General features: G+C 43.0%; 1 pseudogene; it reads right to left on the bottom strand.

Annotated features, from left to right (window-relative positions):
* Positions 1-1,129: 1,129 nt before the first annotated feature.
* On the bottom strand, positions 1,130-9,998 carry LOC134207200 (T-complex protein 1 subunit theta-like; annotated as a pseudogene).
* Between the last annotated feature and the right edge of the window lie 10,808 nt (positions 9,999-20,806).

Raw genomic sequence — 20,806 nt, 5'->3', positions numbered from 1 at the left:
GGCAAACTGCTTCGAACGGAATTATGCAACGGTATCATCAAAGGCCTGGTGCAGAGGTTTCTACTCTATTCAGAGTCTCGCCAGTAAGGGGCAAGCCAGAGTAAACGCGACGAGCGATGCGACGCGACGCGACTCACGTAAAAGAATAACAATCATTATCATCAGGCTGTCAAATTGCACTGTCGCGTCGCGTCGCATCGCACGTCGCGTTTACTCTGGCTTGCCCCTAAACCTTCACAAAAAAAAATAAAATAAAAAATAAATAAATAAATAATAATATATTAACGTTATAGTTTTGTTTTCATGGCTTGTTATGATTCTAAGAGGTTTTTGTCTCTCTTTTATCGTTGTTCGTTAACTATTGAGAGTGATTTCTGCAAACCCTGAAGGTAATACATATCCTGATTTATTGAATAGAGCAGCAAATTCACGATGTAGCTTTTAGCTACAGCATAATAGCCAGCTAGGTCGATTCCGAGTTGTGTAGAATTTCGAAGAAAACAGATTCAATATGGATGAGTCAAAGTCTGGAAATTCAAAATGAACATTACGGAACTCGCTTAGATGAGATCTGCTGTAAAAGAAACAGCTGTGTTAGTCTTACTTTTCGGGTGACTCGAGAAATATAAATTTCAACTATTCTCCCGTGAGTCGAACATACAATTCGAAAGGTCTCACCTCACACGAGACGTAGAATAAGCACAGAATAATGTTAGGTACATGTCAAAGTGAACGTGACTTACGACGCAACGTGGCAAACCCCCGCAAAGAAATAAAATTATCAAATAGCAGTCGTATCACCGACGAACCGACGTGTCACCCCATGGAAAATACAGTGAACGTTCGCTAATTGGGGTTTTTCTAGTTGGGGCGCTTTTTAGTTGGGGGTTCGCTAATTGGGGCGAAACCCAATTAAAAAGCAGCTAAACGTCAGAATGTGATGTCAAAAACGTGTTGACGTTTTGTTTCCGTGTTTGGCGGGATCGATATTTTCTGGCGCGTAAAATTTTCCTTTGTTCAATGCAAAAAGTAAACAACATTGACGCTTGTCAAAGCGCCCCAATTAGCGAACGGCATTCGCTAGTTGGGGTGAGGTCGTGCCCCAATTAGCGAACGATCACTGTAATTAAAATTTGTTGCTCACGATGCCATGATGAAATTTCATCGAACACTACCGCCACCCCCATAATGGCTCGCGAAGTTTTCGTAGCTCAGCTACCAACCTACGTGTATTAACATTGCAGCGGAGTTGTGTCTTAGCTCATTTGACAGAAGCGATCGCCCCCAAAAGCGAATGACCGTTAAAAAGTGTGGGACAATCACAGAGCGCCAGTGGCATTATTGTGCTATATTTTATTTAACTCTTATATGTGAAATACAATATTCTTGTTCCTTTTTCAATTCATAACGTTATGGGTCTTGTAGAAGTTGCTTCCGATGCGCTTCGATGTTTGGCCGTCGTTTCAGATTAATCTCCATGCTGTTTTCCATCCTTCTTCAATTCGATTTCGTCAGTCACGCAGACATTCCCACTCGACTTTTCTTTGGAAACCCTCATCAGGTCTCCCTACAACCAATTTTCAGATTTTTTGACTATCTGTTCAAGGAAATCATTGTTCAAACCCTATTCGGAGAGTTGTTTTGTAAGATACTCGGATTCAGTCTATGTTCCAATCGGATCGCGGGTATCCATCGCCTGAAGTAACACTTCTGCCAAACTAATAACTTTCGCCAGCTCCTTCGCATTCCGAGATAAATCTTGCAAGTCACACATCTTCAGTGATGGCCTCTACCTCTGCGTCTTAGGCTCGAACGTCTAATGAAAAATTCCATGTCGAATAAATTCTCCTGCTGATAACGAGTAACCTCGAGCAGTAACGTGATCATGGCAGATTTGTTGGCTTTATAATGACCGTGTCAGGCAGGGCCCTTGATAGCCTCATCCCGCTGCTCCTGGAAGTTCTTCAGTGAGCTTTGCGAAATTAACCATGAGTTGGCGAACCATATGAGCGGGTTCTTCGAGTGCTACGCTATTTGTTGTAAATTTTCCAAGAAGATACTGGACGGGAGCTCATATCGAGGTTCATGCCTGGTTGCGGTCGAAAACGTCTGCAAAAGAAAGAATACGGGTTAAAATCCCACCAAAATAATTCGAAGGATTTAGTTATTCCGGAAATCTCTTTAGGAACTCTATCGTGGATTGCTCTGAAAATTCCTTCATGAATTCCTCTGAAAATTACCCTGGGAATATCTGTAGCTTTTAACTTTTATAGGGTTCGGCAAATGTTGGGTAAAGCGTACCATTGGTGCTTCGCGTACCTGAAGGAATAAAATAGACTCCATTTCGCGGTCTTTAGCCTCTTACAAAGCAGCTCCTATCCCTACCTCCTCGTGACGCTGGTCGGGATACGAGCAACCTTAGAAAAGATCGGGGTAAACTACCCCGGTGGGAGCTATGGTCGTATGCTGACAGGGAAGGGGGGATTTTACCCTATCCGGAGGTGCAAATCTGATCGAGCGCATGTTCTCCAAGTTAGAAGCAGCTAACAACAGCGTCTGTTTCCCATGTTAGGGTGGCTGATCATCGTCCGAGTGCCAGCGAGGGACTCTAAACTAAACTGTGCACATCATGTTGCATCGTGTCAGCATCGAAAAGACAGCTCTTCCTACGCGATGTAGGTAGCGCAACCCTGGTAATACTAAAGACACACTGGTGAGACAAGGACCGTGGTATACCACGGTTATGTACCCTAGTGCATATTGCACCATGAGTTTTCCACGTTGTACCAGCATGGTACAAGGTGACACACCTGTGGTACAACTTGTAACATAGTACGAATACCACCAGTGTGTCATTAGTATGCTAGCCTACCGAAGTTTCTACCACAGACAAACAGACATAATACATTGCACATTCACTAATGAGAAGCATCGTCGTACAAACCTAGGGATCCTATAATGAGAGATACGCAAATACTTTTCCAGACGATTTAGCAACGCTGTTACTTTTGTTAGCAAACGCTTCCAGTACTTACCGCAGCGCAAAATGTTGAAGCTTGTATATGACTTTGCATTTGATAACAATTTGGAATATGTTTGTCTGTCCACTAACAGCATAGATATAATAATCCAGATGTTGGGGTCAGAACAAATTAGTACTCATTTTGTGGTTCCATGTTCTAAGATTTCGGTACCCAGTAAAACAAAGCAACGCTTCTACATAAATTTGAACTGGTCTAATATTCTACTGTTGTCAAGGTTATCACCCTAGCTGTTTATTTATTATTTTCCTTTGGTTTGTGAAAAACCATAATTTAAACCATAATAAACTAGCCTATAAGCTTTATATTTGATTTCAGGTTAAGAAGCATTTCCTTTGAAAAATAAGGAATTTCAGAAGAATTTTTACATTGGAGGAAGAGGTGTCCATGTATTTGTGTTTGTGCCACAGGTTTCCTCCGCAGTGGATCGTTTCCGTAAGAAGAATTTACCGTTGTACAGGATACAGGATACAGGATACAGGATGCAATCAGTAATTGAGTAATTGAGACACAGTCGCTTGACCAGTGATTCTAGATGTTGCAGCTTTCGCAGTTTCTAAGATGTAATTTTGTTTTTTTAGGGTAACTTAATTCCGTCTATGCATTGGTCTACGCCTCCACCACCCACACCAAATCAATTTATCAACCCAGAACCCACCGTATTTGCTAACGTTCTTTAATAAAGAATCATTTAAATTTCAGCTGAATCTAATATGGAAAATGGCAGAGATATACTTCAGATAGCGTATGATGGTCATTTACAAACTAGAAGATTATTTCGTTGCATTTTAAAATGAGCTGTATTAGGATTTGATCAATTTTTGGCATAATCCCCACTAAATAGAACACACAGCAATAATATGCATTCTGAGCTATTCACTTGACTCAGCGGCTCCGAAATTTTTCGTGAGTGAGAGTTTCCGTTTTCCGACTCTTTAATCAGTTACCGCCCAGAGCTTTTAACTGAATGAAGAAGTATCAAGAGTGGCCGGTTCTTGTATATGGCTAGAACTTGACGCACTCCCGTGTTGACCATGTAACGAGAAAATTTGAAAGAGTGTTCTACAAGAATTTGCATGACTAGCTCACGTGACCTTCGATGGACGTCGACGTTGACTGACGGCACTCCTCCACTCTGTAGTTCACTGTCTCGAGTCACTACGGAATATATTATTCCGCTGGCACCAAACTACTGGATTACTCCGAAATAAACTGGCAGTTTCATCAATTGGTAACCTGCGTTGTTTAATGGATGAAACTTTTCTTAAAATCTATCTCAATACCTCTCAATCTGCAACAATAACAACGCTCATTTGGCTCACGTTTTGACAGTTCTCAATGCTCGATTGACTCGATTGGATCGAAAGCGAACACCATCTTTGCAGGGTTGCTGTCCGGCATTCTTGCAACATGTCCTGCCCATCGTACCCTTCCGGCTTTAGCTACCTTCTGGATACTGGGTTCGCCGTAGAGTTGGGCGAGCTCATGGTTCATTCTTCGCCGCCACACACCGTCTTCTTGCACACCGCCAAAGATGATCCTAAGCACCCGTCTCTCGAGTACTCCGAGTGCTTGCAAGTCCTTCTCGAGCATTGTCCATGTTTCATGTCCGTAGAGGACAACCGGTCTTATAAGCGTCTTGTACATGACACATTTGGTGCGGTGACGAATCTTTTTCGACCGCAGTTTCTTCTGGAGCCCGTAGTAGGCCCGACTTCCACAGATGATGCGCCTTCGTATTTCACGACTAACGTTGTTGTCAGTCGTTAGCATGGATCCGAGGTAGACGAATTCCTCGACCACCTATCGTCTATCGTAACACTGCTTCGCCCGAAATCTTCACACAGTTTTGCACACCATCCACCGTTGCTTTGATCAGTCTGGTAAGCTTCCCAGGGAAGCTGTTCTCGTCCATAATTTTCCATAGCTCTACGCGGTCTATACTGTCGTATGCCGCCTTGAAATCAACGAACAGATGGTGCGTTGGGACCTGGTATTCACGGCATTTTTGAAGGATTTGCCGTACAGTAAAGATCTGGACCGTTGTCGAGCGGCCGTCAACGAAGCCGGCTTGATAACTTCCCACGAACTCGTTCACTAATGGTGACAGACGACGGAAGATGATCTGGGATATCACATTGTAGGCGGCATTAAGGATGGTGATCGCTCGAAAGTTCTCACACTCCAGTTTGTCGCCTTTCTTGTAGATGGGGCATATAACCCATTCCTTCCACTCCTCCGGTAGCTGTTCGGTTTCCCAGATTCTGACTATCAGTTTGTGCAGGCAAGTGGCCAGCTTTTCCGGGCCCATCTTGATGAGCCCAGCTCCGATACCATCCTTACCAGCTGCTTTATTGGTCTTTAGCTGTTGAATGGTATCCTTAACTTCCCTCAAGGTGGGGCTGGTTGGCTTCCATCGTCCGCTGAACTGACGTAGTCATCTCCTCCGCTGCCTTGACTTTCACTGCCTGTACTCTCAGCGCCATTCAGATGTTCCTCGTAGTGCTGCTTCCACCTTTCGATCACCACACGTTCGTCCGTCAAGATGCTCCCATCCTTATCCCGGCACATTTCGGCTCGCGGCACGAAGCCTTTGCGGGATGCGTTGAGCTTCTGATAGAACTTGCGTGTATCTTGAGAACGGTACAGCTGTTCCATCTCCTCGCACTCCGCTTCTTCCAGGCGGCGTTTCTTCTCCTGAAAAAGGCGGGTCTGCTGTCTCCGCTGTCTCCGTGCTTGTGATGACAAGATGAACCGAATAGATGTAAATAAACATATTTTTATTATGCCACCATGACTCGTACCACGTAGTTGTTTTTATTTCGTTGTCCCCGTGAAAGTTCCCGTGTTGTGTTTTTCTTTCTCCCGCGGCCGGTTCCGTTTGTGGTTACCCGTTGCGCTGTGTCCACCTCTGCCCAACAGAAACAATAAAACGATGTGTTTCAATATTCAACACTTGTCAGTTGTCAGAGTTGCTGAACAGTACCACCAGAAGCTGGACGAGCGGATAGGAGATGACACCGAATCTGGCAACGTCAAAAATATTGTGGGAAAATATCCACGAAGCTGTGACTCAACAGCGCAGGAACTGCACAGCGACGCCAACGAAATGGTTGTTTTGATGAGGAGTGCCAGCGAGTGACGGACGAGAAAAATGTTGCTCAAATGCTAGTGGCTCGTACCCGTTCCAATAGAGAGCGGTACAGCGTAGTAAGGGCAGAAGAGAAACGAATCCACCGCAGAAAAAAGACAACACGAAGAGAGTGTGATAGCTGAAGCGCAGGAGAACATGGATAGAAATGATATGCGGAGGTTTTACGCAACTGTCAATGGCGCGCGGCATAAGAATGCGCCAGTGACCGCCATGTGCAATAACCGAGAGGGGAATTTGCTGACAGACAAGACTATGGTAGCAGCCAGGTGGAAGGAGCACTTCAAAGATTTGTTGAACGGTGAAAATGAAGGTGTATTAAGAAGCAGAATGGACATAGTCGGCGACGATCAAGTTGGCTGGTCAGATGGCCTCATATGCCCAATCTATAAGAAAAGGCACAGACTATAGTGTGCCAATTACAGAGGGATCACTCTTCTGAACTCGGCGTACAAAATTCTGTTGCGTACCTGTCGCAGGGTCGCTGTCACACGGTCGTATATGCTCCGGGATTTGCGGACGACATCGACCTCATTGGAATCGATCGCAGAGCAGTAGTGGGAACTGAAGAGAGAGACGGCGAGACTGCAGACTGCAGTCACTTCAAAAGATCATTTGTGAGAAACCATGATGAAAGAGCGGTCGCATGACATGTTTTGGTATAAAAGGAAATGTCCCCTTCTACACTGCGTTATGTTCTGGAAATGAACAATGAGGTCAATTGTCTCTCACAAAGTCATCAAAAGATCATTTGTGAGAAACCATGAAGAAAGCAAGAGCTATTGCATGACACGTGTGGGTATGAAACAATGAAATGTCCCTTTCTACAGGTTCCTCATGGGCACTTCGTGATGTTCTGGAGACGACCAATGAGGTCAATTGTCTTTTACAGACTCATTAGATCATTCGTGAGAAAACATGAAGAGCTTTCGCATAATACGTTTTAGTCTAAAAAGGAAAGTGTCCCCTTCAACAGGTTCCACATCACTTCGTGATGTTCCGTGGCCAATGAATTCTTTTGCACTTTACAGGCTTATCAGATTTTGTTTTGTGAAAAATTCAGAAAGTAGCGCTGTCGCATGACGTATTTTGGACTAGATACTAAAATGCGCTTTCCTACAAAATACTGCTTTTGGGGGTCATCATATAGACGGTCACAATCACGTCAAAAATTTTAACACATCACAAATGGACCCGTATTTGGTGTAGAATGTTATTTGATACTGTTCGAGAAGAGTTCCACATCAAAAAATAAAATTTTCATCGAAATATCCCAAAAGTCAAGTCGTACGTACCCCAACGGAATCTGGAATAATTCTCTTCTTACATGTTATGTTCGTCCCCCTCCCACCCCTTTTGGCCCTTTATCTTCATACCAAATTTTATACAGCAGTGCAGTGAAGACAGAATAATAATCAAATTCGACTGTACTGTGTGGAACCTTATGAAGAGCAAGACTCATGGATAAAGAAGAAGACTGGTGGATAGCATACATAAACAAAATTACGAAATAAATTAGGGGGTGGAGTGGACAGGGATGAGTCTCCGAACAAATAAATCGTATCCAGATGAAGCTGAAATCCAATGATTACCTGGCGACATGATCACCGAAGTATCCCTGAATATGTTCCAGGTAAAATTTGAACTGAATTCCCAATGAAATTCCTTTCTAGTCAGTATTCCAGTCAAGATTTTTACTCATTTGAATCCAGTCAACATTCTTTCACAAATAGCTGGAAATTCTCTATGGATTCTGTCAACATTCATGGCTTTGGCGGCATTAAAATGAATTACTGGCAAGCTTCGGAAAGAATTCTCCACAAAATGTAATAGTATAAAATTCGGAAGACATTTTCGATAATCCGAATAAAAAAGACTCACCCTTGTCCTGCAGAGCCACCGTTCCGAATTCTGAAACGGTGCCGGCGACGAAATTTGGCCCTTCCGGTTGCACTTGGTTTTCAAACTTCTACATGATGGATTCGTTTCTGTGCTGGTCCCTCCAGAGAGCTTTCCAAGGATTTTCTCTTCTACATCTCGATATTTCCATAAGTCAATGGTCCCTTCAATGTCGGCTCATGGAGCTTTGACTGTATTCGATTTTCAGCCAGGAATCTTATGCGTACTCATGCGTCAAACGAGCTAGTTCGATTTCTACAGCTCCAGCTCCTGGCAGAAAAGACCCTTGAAAGTGTTGACTCCATCGTTAATGGTATACGGTCGATATCGTCCATGTAGTTGTCTGTGGAGCCACGAATGACAATGGTAACAATTCTGCTATCCGATCCTTCCGAGCGGAAAATACAAACTGAGGTATCTCCAAGTTCATTTACGAACACATTGTCGCAATAGCTCTTCGGAACTTGTTGGAGTCAAACAAGGTAGTACAGTTCCATTAACGGCCTTGCTAAATCGACGCAAACTTGGAATTCAAACGCACCGCCATCATATTTGTTCATGTAATGCAGAGCCATGTCGCTGAACTTTCCTCCGGCAAGGCAGTGATAGCCTTAATTTGCGATTCCAATAGATTTTCCTCTCCCTAGCTGAAGTTCTTTAGCTCATCAGCACTCTTGATCAGAACAGTTCCCTTCACGGATAACCTTGTAAACTCATTAAAGGGTAAACTTTCACCCATTTTGGGGAATAAGTGGATCTACTCATTTTATGAGTAAACCACGTTTTACTCATAAATGAGTAAATGCAATATATGTCAAAAAATGTAGCATTTTTACCCATTTTTGAAAATTGGTTTTTGTTGAAAATGGGTAAAAAACTCTCATTTTTGAGAATGGAGCTAGAATGGAAAATAATAAAAATGGGATTTGTTGCAGTTTTAAAGAATAGTACAACAAATAAAATGCTCAAGCTTATTTCTTTATTTCATACATTCTATTAGTATGTGTTTATAAATACAATGATATTGTTTGAAATCCAGGCATCCTTCGTCGTGGTTTGGTTGAAGGTGCACTTCCATCTGTTTCGATCCTGATAAATTAAAAAACATAATAGAGATTTTGATATTCAATTGAAAATTATTTCAATTACTTACGTTTAAGCTTATCCGTGGTTCCCGCGTATAATTAGGTCACAAAGACCCATTAAATTTCTGCAACGCCGCAAAACGCAACTGGCAGCTAAATAGATTCGAATATTACAAGACTTTTTTCACCCTTTTATGGGTTTAGAAATAAACATCTTTGTAGTCGGTCAACATTCTCAAAATGGGTGTTTTTTCACCCACTTCAAGTTGTCAAATTTTCCACATTCTTTGACAGCTCAATACAAGATCCAAAAATGGTTATATGTTTACTCATTAATGAGTTTACTATGTTATCCGTGTTGGTTTCCGTCTGAATAATATCCACCGGACAGGAAAACATAGGGATTTTAGCATTCTTGGCCGAAGTGACCTCGCCTTCCAGGAACCGCTTGAACACCATTTCATGAACCACCTCGGACGTGTGCAATCCACTTCCCAAAATCTTGTTTTCCACATTGAAGGAGGGCTTTTCCGGCAGAATCGAAGCACATGCCTTTGTTATCAATTCTGAAATGAAGTCCTCGTTACCCAACTGTTTGGACATAAACGAAATCCATACTACCTTAACCTATTCCTGATTTTGATAATCATTTACTTTGTGGCAAACCAGACTTCGCAGAGGTTCCAAAGCCAGATCCAGGGCTTTTTCATACCCTTTAGCAATATCGCTTGTTGTCACTCCCAATCGAAGCAGCTCTGCGACCTCCAGCAACGCCCCGTAAAACACCTCCACGAAGGTGGAACGCATCTCGCATTTCGGCATCCTGCATCTGGCTAACCTGGATCATCAGTTTGGCCGCCGGATGTTCGACATCTGTCTCATGATGGTGCCCGCATCGGAAGTGACAAACTGATTCTCGATGTGATTGATGACGTTGTGGCATCCTGGTTGAGATAACTAGAAAGTTGGGGGAGTTTAGTTTAGTGTGCAGACGAAGAGGAATAAACGAAGTGGTTGTCGAATAAGATTCCGAGAATGAGTTGCCTTCAATTATAAATAATCTGTAAAATATCACATTGGCGATCCTAGCCATGACGTGCGAATAATGTGATGGTTGAAAATTTAGTGAGATTTCGTCGACAAATGGATAAGCTGTGTCATATTGATGTTTTTCGGTTCAGGGCAGAATCAAAACATACCGTTGAGCCGGTGTAAGACCATGGCCAGCGTTAAAGCTGTTTGAGTCGGGAAAAGCCCATGGCCAAACTAATAAATATAACGTTGAGTCGGTGCAAGACCATGGCCAACAATTTGCACTTTTATGTCTCGAAAAGTCCTGACAAATGCTGGAAATCTTGAGTCGGTGTAAGACCATGGCCAACGATTTCCACAGTTCAATCGGGAAGAATAAAAACGTTGAGTCGGTGTAAGACCATGGCCAACGTCTTGAAGCAATGGTGTTTAACATTAGGTATGGTATGTGCAAACTACCTAGTTGAGTTGCAATTCCACAGTATTTTTGACGATCACCAGCTAGTATCACCAGGTTAGTATCTAAATAAATAATTTGTTTTCATCTATTTGTTCGTATACAATTAAAAAATTAACTTATGAGAGTGTTTTCTGTAACAAAATTGGTTAAATGAAAAAAAAAATAAATACGTATATGTATTAGTAATGTCACACCTGTGGTACTAAATCTCATTGCGTACCCAACTGTGGATGTTGTGAATAGGCCTTTTCACTAGACGTTTGAAAATAGCTGATTTTTACCGTCAATTGACAGTTCTTCTATGAAAGTGACAGCATCGGATTTGAACGGTTTGCTCAGCGGTTGTAAACAAGTGCAGTCCCGGCAGTGTCACATGAAAAGGCCTATTACATGTGGTTTTCGATCGCGCACGAAAGAAAAGTGAAAAACAAACTGGCAGGAAAGATGAGCGGCTACTGGCACGAGAGCGATATTTCATCATCGGATTCTGAAGTGGAACAACATCTGTTTACTAAAGCGGCAGTAACGGGTAAAGGAAAATCCAAGGCGCCGCGTGATGTTGCTTGCTGTTCAAACGATGGGATGCAAAAGCGAATAAAAGCTGAATGGCTTTCCGGATCATGGCCGTTAACAGCATTCGACGGTTCTTTACCTATGCACAAACGGAAGGCAGAATGGGTACGGTTTCGAGACCAATTTGAAAGGATTGTCTCGTGTAAAGCCGCTGTGGATTCTGCTACCAAGCTGACGAGTATGAAGATTTTTGCTGGTGACTGCTTGCTGAATATCATCGAGATGCAGGAGAAGCTAGTGGCAGAGCAAACTACCGATGTTTACACGGGAACGATTAAGGCTCTCGACAAATTCTTTAACCAGACGTGTGATACGAGCAAGGAGCGGATGATATTTCGTGAGATGCGCATGGATACTGTAGAACCATTCGTTGATTGGGTGCTGAGGTTGGAGAAACAGGCGAAATTCTGCGAGTTTGGAGAAGAACAACGTAGAGAAGAGTTCGTGCAGGCCCTCATTCGACGATCGGTTCCGGTGATTGCAGAAAAACTGTATGAAATGTCGCACATCTGGGATAACGACGTCGAGAAGATTGTGAACTACGGCAAGCATTTAGATTACATGAGAGCAGAGATGAAGGAAGTGAGCGACAAATCGAAAATCAATTCGAACCCACCGGAGGCAAGAGAAACTACTGATGATGAATCCCAGTACAAGGTGGTCAACGTTTTGCATACCCCAAGACGGAAAATGTTTTCAGAACGATTTGAGCCATACCGGCGAAGTGAATCCAATCGCTCATATATTCATTCGCGAAGTTCGAATCTGCGCCCTGGTCGTAGAAGTGATTCTAGCTGCAACAAATGTGGCACATTCCATCGGCCAAGAGATTGCAAGGCGTTCAGATCCAAGTGTTTCAATTGCGACAAGGTGGGACACTTAGCGGAGTTCTGCCAGGAACCATCTAGGAGCCGCGGTAGGTCGGGGAACTCGAAGCCAAGTTATCGTACCGATTACATCAAGGAGCAGGCCAATTCTATTAACCAGGTATCTTTTGAAAACACTGATAACTAAATATACAGATAATTAAATACACATATAAATAAACATATTGAATTTCTTTTTCTGAATTTGATACACATTTTAGTCAATAATCTGTAGAATCAATATCATACATTTATTTTCATTGAAAGATTATTTGTTTTTGTGTGGTTCTCGTTATTGCTTACAGTTGATTACAGGCAGTGCCATCCCTCCAAAAAAAGATGACCCAAGATTTGTTCGATGCACTCTTGGATCCGAAACACTCAAATTCTTGATCGACTCCGGCGCTACTGTCAATACTATTACAAGTTCGTATTGGCAAACAATTAAGCGCACCTGTCGAACTGTTATCCAAGATGTTATTGTTTATCCTGAAGAGGTTCTTCAAAGCTACGCCAGTCATAGACCGCTGGATGTAGAGTGCTCATTCAAGGCGTACATTGGCGTCGCGGCGAGTTCCAAACCTATGCAAATGGCAAAGTTCTTCGTAATAAAGGGTACAAAGCTTTCGTTGCTAGGGTATGACACAGCATGCAGGTTGCAGTTGTTGCGCATTGGACCATTCGAAACATTAAATCATGTAAATTTGGATGCAATTCCTAGTTACAATGATCCAGCACGATTCCCTAAAATTCCAATTGATGCGGTGAAGTTCAAGGTTGATGGTTCGGTCACTCCGAAACAGATTATCAGGTATAACATTCCGAAGGCGTTCGAATCAGCGGCTAACCAGCGACTGGCGGTTATGGAAGCACAAGAAATAATTGAGAGAGCTGATAAGGAGCATGACGTGATCTCCTTTGTGTCTCCTCTAGTGTTGGTTCCAAAAGGAACAACAGATTTTCGCATCGTCGTCGATTATAGGGCAGTGAACAAGGCCATTGTACGCGAGCCTTATCCAATGCCGAGTTTAGAGAAGATTTGGACAGCTATTCCAAACGGGGAAGGAACGCTATTCTTTACAAAGTTGGACTTGAAAGATGCATACCACCATATCGAGTTACATGAGCAAGTTCGACACTATACAACATTCATGACGGCTAATGGTTTAATGCGTTTTACCAGACTACCGTTTGGACTTTCCTGTGCACCAGAGCTCTTCCAGCGTACAATGGAAAGACTGTTGGCTAATTGCAAAAACGTTATTATATATCTGGACGATATTTTGATTTACGGTAGAACGTTGGAAGAGCTGAGGGCCTGTGTGGCGGCAGTTAAAGAAGTTTTGAGAAGAAGTAATTTAACAGTCAATGAGGACAAATCAAAGTACGACCAAACCGAGGTAGATTTTCTGGGATTTACTATTGATGGTACTGGAATTCTTCCAATGAAAAAGAAGATTTCGGATATTCAACTCTTCGAGCGACCTAAAGATACATCCGAGCTACGCAGTTTCCTTGGAATGATGACGTTTATCAGCCCCTTCATTAAAAATTTTTCGCACCTAACAAAACCACTTCGTGATCTGGTCACCTCAGAGTCACGGTTCAAATGGGAAAATTGCCACCAAGATGCTTTCGAGAAACTAAAGCTGGCGGCTGAGAATCATTTGGTCAAAAGGGGATACTTTGATGAACGGGACAAGCTTATTTTGTATACAGATGCGTCACCGTGGGGCTTGGGGGCGGTTTTAGCCCAAGAAAGAGGTTGCCCCGTTGAAAGACGAATTATCGCCTGCTCATCCAAAAGCTTAACGGGTGCAGAGAAGCGATATCCACAACTACATCGAGAAGCGTTGGCAATAGTATGGGCCATGGAAAGGTTCTCGTATTATTTACTGGGACGAAAGTTTGTATTACGCTCGGATAGCGAGGCCCTTCTATTTATGACTAAAAGAAATCAGAACAAGGATATTGGAAAACGGATACTATCAAGAGTTGAAGGATGGCTGCTGAAAATGGATCACTATCAATACGAGTTTGAACATGTGATGGGTAAGGACAACATTGCCGACGCAGCGTCAAGGATTGGTGGCAAAAGGGAGGAGCATCCATTCGGCAAGGATGAAGAGCTGTATGAATTATGCGCTGTAACAGCTGACGCGAAGGAGATAAACGGTCAGTTGCTGGCTTTGACAAATGCTCAAGTGAGAGAGGAATTTGCTAAAGATGGTGAGTTACAGGAAGTCGTCAAATGGATGAACGAAACGAAGAAATGGCCCGATAGCATCTCCAAATACCAACCTTTCCAACAAGATCTGTACATTCAAGATGGATTGCTCATGAAACGAGAGAAGATAGTTTTGCCAACGGAACTGCGTAGTCGCGCTCTTTCATTGGCGCACCGTAGTCATCCAGGAATGTCTACGATGAAGCATTTTCTAAGGCAAGGATTGTGGTGGTTGGGTATGGATCGTATGATCGAGGAGTTCGTTGCGAGTTGCCCAGAATGCCAACTAGTTATCAAGTCATGTAAGCCACTTCCAATTAAGATGACTGAACTTCCAATGAATCCTTGGGAGTATGTATCCATGGACTTCGCATCAGCTTCAGATTCCCACAATTGGAAAGCGATAGTGCTGACCGATAACTATTCCCGGTTTCTCGTAGCTATTCCAATGGAAAAAACCGATACTGATGCTGTTAAGAGAGTTCTGAGGAGAGTTTTCAATACTTATTACGTTCCGAAAACCTTGAAGTCCGACAACGGACCGCCTTTCAACAGTGCAGACCTGAAAGAGTGGTTAAAAGACGTTTGGGGTGTGAAACTGATACATACTACACCATTGAATCCTACAGAGAACGGCCTTGTCGAAAGAAGCATGCAAGGTATAAATAAAATTACTGCTATTGCAAATCTGCGAAAAGGTAATTGGAAGGAGGCACTGGCGGACTACGTGGCGGCTTATAACTCGTGGCCCCATCACGTCACTAAAATACCGCCGGCCGAGCTAATGTTTGGAAGACCAATCAGAGCATTGCTACCAGATATTAGAACTGACCAACAGCAAATCGCTGATGACGATCTACGCGAACGAGACCAAACAGCTAAGTTTACCCGCAATATTCGAGAAAACATTCGGCGACGCGCTGGTGATCTACAGATCAGTGTAGGAGATGCGGTGCTTGTAGCTCACCAGAAGCGTGATAAGGCGGAGCCAGTATATAGAAATACACTGCATGAAGTGGTAAAACTGACTGGAGAAGGGCGGGCTACTCTTAAGGATATGGCAACGCACAAAATATTCGATCGGAACGTCAAGCATTTGAAGAAGTTCATCGAAAGAACCCCAGCAATGGAAGTAGTTGATGTTAATGTTAAGGGTAAAGTATAAGATAATGACTATTATCTCAATCTCAATGTTTAGAAATCACTTATTTAATTTTCAAATAACCTTTGTCTTCACAGAGGCGGTAGAGAAACAACAACCAAACAACTCATCAAGGCAGCCTAACGAGGACTGTGAAATGAATGAAGGAGGAGTGGTCTGCGAGAAAACGGTTGAAAGCCAGAGTCAGGGCGACGAATTGATTTCCAAACGTCGAGCAACCAGGATTATCAAGCGACCGCAGCGTTTTCTGAATAATATTAATAATTTTGGAAATGTGTAATATTTAGAAGACTATTAGTTGATTTCGTTTCTATTTTGTACATGGGGAGGATGTGGCATCCTGGTTGAGATAACTAGAAAGTTGGGGGAGTTTAGTTTAGTGTGCAGACGAAGAGGAATAAACGAAGTGGTTGTCGAATATGATTCCGAGAATGAGTTGCCTTCAATTATAAATAATCTGTAGAATATCACAGACGTTACATTTTTTCTGTTCATTCCGGGCGCACCGAACCGGCAAACTCCTTACCGGCGTTGATGTTTCGATGAACTGCTCTTCCAGGCCGGAATAAGCCTACGAGAAAAAAAACTCACGTGAGTCATCGCCATCCGTCCGGAAATAACCAATTTTGACTGGAATCCACCTTCGGACCCAGCAATTTATACTTACATGAGCACCATGGAAGTAAATTCAAGTGCTTTTAGGACGTGAATGGCCATTTTCTGCACAGATTGAAAACAGAAGGATGAGCGACGAACTGACGTAAATAAATATTTATTAATTTTCTCGTGCGAGGTGAGCGCCAAAACTCACAGCAAAAAAGTCTACACTTGACATAACACTTTCAAATAAATTTACCCGAAATGTGAGTAAACTACACTAGCGCCTCTGGCGGTGCTGGTCTCGTCAGCACTTCTGGGTTGCATGAATTTTTAATCGGTTCTTCGGGACAATCACGTCCCGGTTATTAGTTCCTGGTTGAAGCACGTTGAAGTGTCAATTCTGTCGGCAGTTGGTCGGGCAGACTTGATATTGCTTTTTGCATTGAAACTTTTCGTTTCGTCGTTGAAGACAATGACATTTGTCTCCAGCGACTGCTTCCCCGATAGACCTTTTATATACACTGGCAAAAAACTCCGCATTATATTCATGAGTTCACACATGGATTTTTGCAATGGGGGTAGCGAAATGAATTTCATAGTTTCGACACATATATTCCATGCGCTCACATGCATTACATGAGTATACACACATACTATCCATGTGGGTCATACTATCCATGTGTGAATTTGTATGCAATTAAGTATGTGCCGACACATGATATGCATGTTTCAAAATACATGGATTTTTGCCATAAGGTATGTGTCGATTTTTTTCACTCATACATGAATAATACTGTCAAAACTTGCATTTGACAATGAAAAATTCAGCTAAAAGCTCTATTTTTTGACATCGGTGCACTCACACAAACAATTGACATCAGGGTTAGCAACTTTATAACTTTCCCCTTGTCGTCGAGGAAACCCAAAGGTGGGAATAAAATTTTGGGGTTTATGCGTAATATCATTATAGTTTTTCCACAGACAAACAAACGTAACACTTCTCATTTCAACATCGTTCACGCGTTTAACGGTTGATTTGAAATTCATCTGCACGCTTACCGTAGTTGACCCATAAATACGTAATCCTTTCACCCATATATGTGTTACGCGATTGTGCCAAGAGAGGCGCTAGTGTATAATCGCTTTGACATTTGATTAGTGTATATGCTGCTGAATGTTTTCTGTGTTGATGCCGATGATGATGATGATTCATATAGAAGTATGCGTTAGGAGCAAACGTCAAATGGAAAACAATCATGGTCGACTGTGTTTCTCGCGATTCTGATAATAGATGGCAGTAGTTTTTTCTGAAAAAGATATGGCGATATTTTTTCGAACAATTTATATGAAGAGTTACGTCTGTTTGTCTGTGATGTAACGTTAGCGATGCGGTCATCGCTGTTAATCGTTCGATGTATCCAGCTTTCCACGCTCGGTAATGGCGGCTTGTCGGTGTGTAAAAATCAATCGGCCACTGTACTTTTTGACACTAGCTGGAGGAAAACTCACTGGCGAAAAGGCCTTTTTCCCTTCCCCTCACCCAGGAACGCCAGTGGGCTTTCCTCCAGCTAGTGTCAAACAGTACAGTGACCGATTGATTTTTACACACCGACAAGCCGCCATTACCGAGCGTGGAAAGCTGGATATATATTTTCAGTTGGGGGTTCGTATGCAGTACAGCTATATTGCTCTTAGAACTCGTATGCAACTGAGCAGTTTTTTTTGACAATGTTTTCAAAAATTTCATTAAAATGTTTTATATTAATATTTTTTTCATTTTAATTTATAAGTACTACAGTAATATCCCGATTTTATCACCCCTTACCCTGGTAAAATTTGGGGTGATAAAACAGGGTATGTGATAAAATTGGAAAAAATATTTTCATTTTTTTTTAATTCATTCCACAAATATGAATCATTTTATGCCTTGGAAAGGCCAAATGCGTGAACGGTACCCGTTATTTCTTGTCGAAATTGCTTACAGAATATTTCCCAGGTACTCAGAAGTCGTTCGTAATAAACTACAGGCAGTGAAAGTTATTTCATGAAAATCAATGTTGTTTGTGGTATTATTTACGATAATAAAAAGAATGACAAAATTTTTTGGGGTGACAAAATCGGGTCGAAAACGTGACAAAATCGGGACGTGATAAAATCGGGTCGAAAACGTGATAAAATCGGGGTAGACAAAATCGGGGAGTGACAAAATCGGGTCAACACTGTATTAAAAATGAACTTTTAGTCACCCTATCTCATACACAGAAAAAAATTCATGGTAACGGTTACTATTTTGTAGACTACGCCAAACAAATTTTCAGTTAAATTAACCACGCATTCGGACAAATTCACCACTGATTCAGTTCATGCAACAACATTCCACCAGGACCACAGTTGATTTTTACTGCGCGCATAGTAAAATCAAACGGGTTTGTTGTCTGCTGAAAATCGTCGGTGCGTATTCTTAAATTAACCCTCGGACTCGCCCTCGGAATGGTAGATTCGATCGCAACATTTTTTTGCGTGTACAGTGATCGTTCGCTAATTGGGGCACGACCTCACCCCAACTAGCGAATGCCGTTCGCTAATTGGGGCGTTTTGACAAGCGTCAATGATGTTTACTTTTTACATTGATCAAAGGAAAATTTTACGCGCCAGAAAATATCGATCCCGCCAAACACGGAAACAAAACGTCAACGCGTTTTTGACATCATATTCTGACGTTTAGCTGCTTTTTAATTGGGTTTCGCCCCAATTAGCGAACCCCCAACTAAAAAACGCCCCAACTAGAAAAACCCCAATAAGCGAACGTTCACTGTATACATCTTCCTTGACCTGAAAAATAGTTTATAACTACCAGGCGAGCTACCAGGTTTACGTTATTACTAATAAATTACAATTACAATTAAATACTATACTGGCGACACAATAGTATGAGTTACTGTAACTAGCGCCTAAACTCCTTGAATAGTGGAATATTGAATTGTGGAATAAAACAGAGTTGTAGAAGAACATTCGCACTAGAAGTCCACCATACAACACATTTTGAAATTATGCCTCTGTAATGAGATATTGACAAACTAATAAACGATCAAACGCCGATTACTAAATGATCGATAACATCCTTGCCTCCAGGAATACCTCCGAAAGTTCCTCCGGGACTTCCTCCACAAGTTTCGACAGGAATTCCTCCGTAAGCTCCTCCAGGAATTATTCCGTGAGTTCCTCCTTGAATTCTTCCGGGGATTCCTCCTGGAATTCCTTCGTAAGTTCCTCCGTAAGTTCCTCCAGGAATTCCTCCGTAAGTTCCTCCGTAAAGGCTACTTTACACCTCGGGAAAAAATCCGCGGACCAAATTCCCGAGGTGTGAGGCTACCTTGAAGGAATTTCCGGAGGAATTCCAGGAGGAACTTCCGGAGGAATTCCCGGAGGAACTTCCGGAAGCATTCCCAGAGGAACTTCCAGAGGAATTCCCGGAGGAACTTCCGGAGGAATTCCCGGAGAATCTTCCATAGGAATTGCGTGGAGGAACTTCCGGAGGAACTTTCGGAGGAATTCCCGGATGAACTTCCGGAGGAATTTTTGGAGTAACTTATGGAGGAATTTCAGAAGGAACTTACGGAGGAACTCCAGGAGGAATTTACGGAGGACTTCTATGAGGAACTTACGATGGAAATCCAGGAGGAACTTCCGGGGGAATTTTTGGAGTGACTTATGGAGGAATTTGTGGAGTAACTTACGGAGGAATTCCAGGAGGAACTTGCGGTGGAAATCCCGGAAGAACCTCCCGTGGAATTCCCGGAGGAATTTTTGGAGTAACTTACGCAGCAATTCCAGGAGAAGCTTACGAAGGAATTCCCGGAGGAACTTCCGGAGGAATTCCTGAGGGAGAAATTCCTAGGGGAACTTCCGGAAGAATTTCAGGAGAAATTCCTAGGGGAACTTCCGGAAGTATTTCAGGAGGAATTCCTGGAGGAACTTCCGAAGCAATTCCGGAGGAATTCCCGGAGGAACTTTCGGAGGAATTCCCGGAGGAACTTCCGGAGGAATTCTCTGAGCTGGAGGAACTTCCGAAGCAATTCCGGAGGAATTCCCGGAGGAACTTCCGAAGCAATTCCGGAGGAATTCGGAGGAACTTCCGGAGGAATTCCGGAGGAACTTCCGGAGGAATTCCTGGAGGAACTTCCGGAGGAATTCCTGAGGAACTTCCGGAGGAATTCCTGAGGAACTTCCGGAGGAATTCCCGGAGGAATTCCCGGAGGAACTTTCGGAGGAATTCCCGGAGGAACTTCCGGAGGAATTCCCGGAGGAACTTCCGGAGGAATTCCCGGAGGAACTGCCGGAGGAATTCCCAGAGGAACTTCCGGAGGAATTCCCGGAGTAACTTCCGGAGGAATTCCCGGAGGAACTTACGGATGAATTTTTGGAGTAACTTACGGAGGAATTGTGCCTTATGTCCCTCCAATCCGCAGCGTCGGCAGAGATTGCTTCTGTCAGGACCTTTGCAGTCCCATTGCTTGTGCTCCGGTTCCCGGAGGAACTTCCGGAGGAATTCCCGGAGGAACTTCCGGAGGGATTCCCGGAGGAACTTCCGGAGGGATTCCCGGAGGAACTTCCGGAGGAATTCCCGGAGGAACTTCCGGAGGAATTCCCGGAGGAACTTCCAGAGGAATTCCCGGAGGAACTTCCAGGGGAATTCCGGAGGAACTTCCG

Source organism: Armigeres subalbatus, chromosome 1, assembly GCF_024139115.2.
Source record: "Armigeres subalbatus isolate Guangzhou_Male chromosome 1, GZ_Asu_2, whole genome shotgun sequence".
Lineage (NCBI taxonomy): Eukaryota > Metazoa > Arthropoda > Insecta > Diptera > Culicidae > Armigeres > Armigeres subalbatus.
Note: the sequence above shows the minus strand (reverse complement) of the source record. Positions and strands in the feature narration are given on the sequence as shown.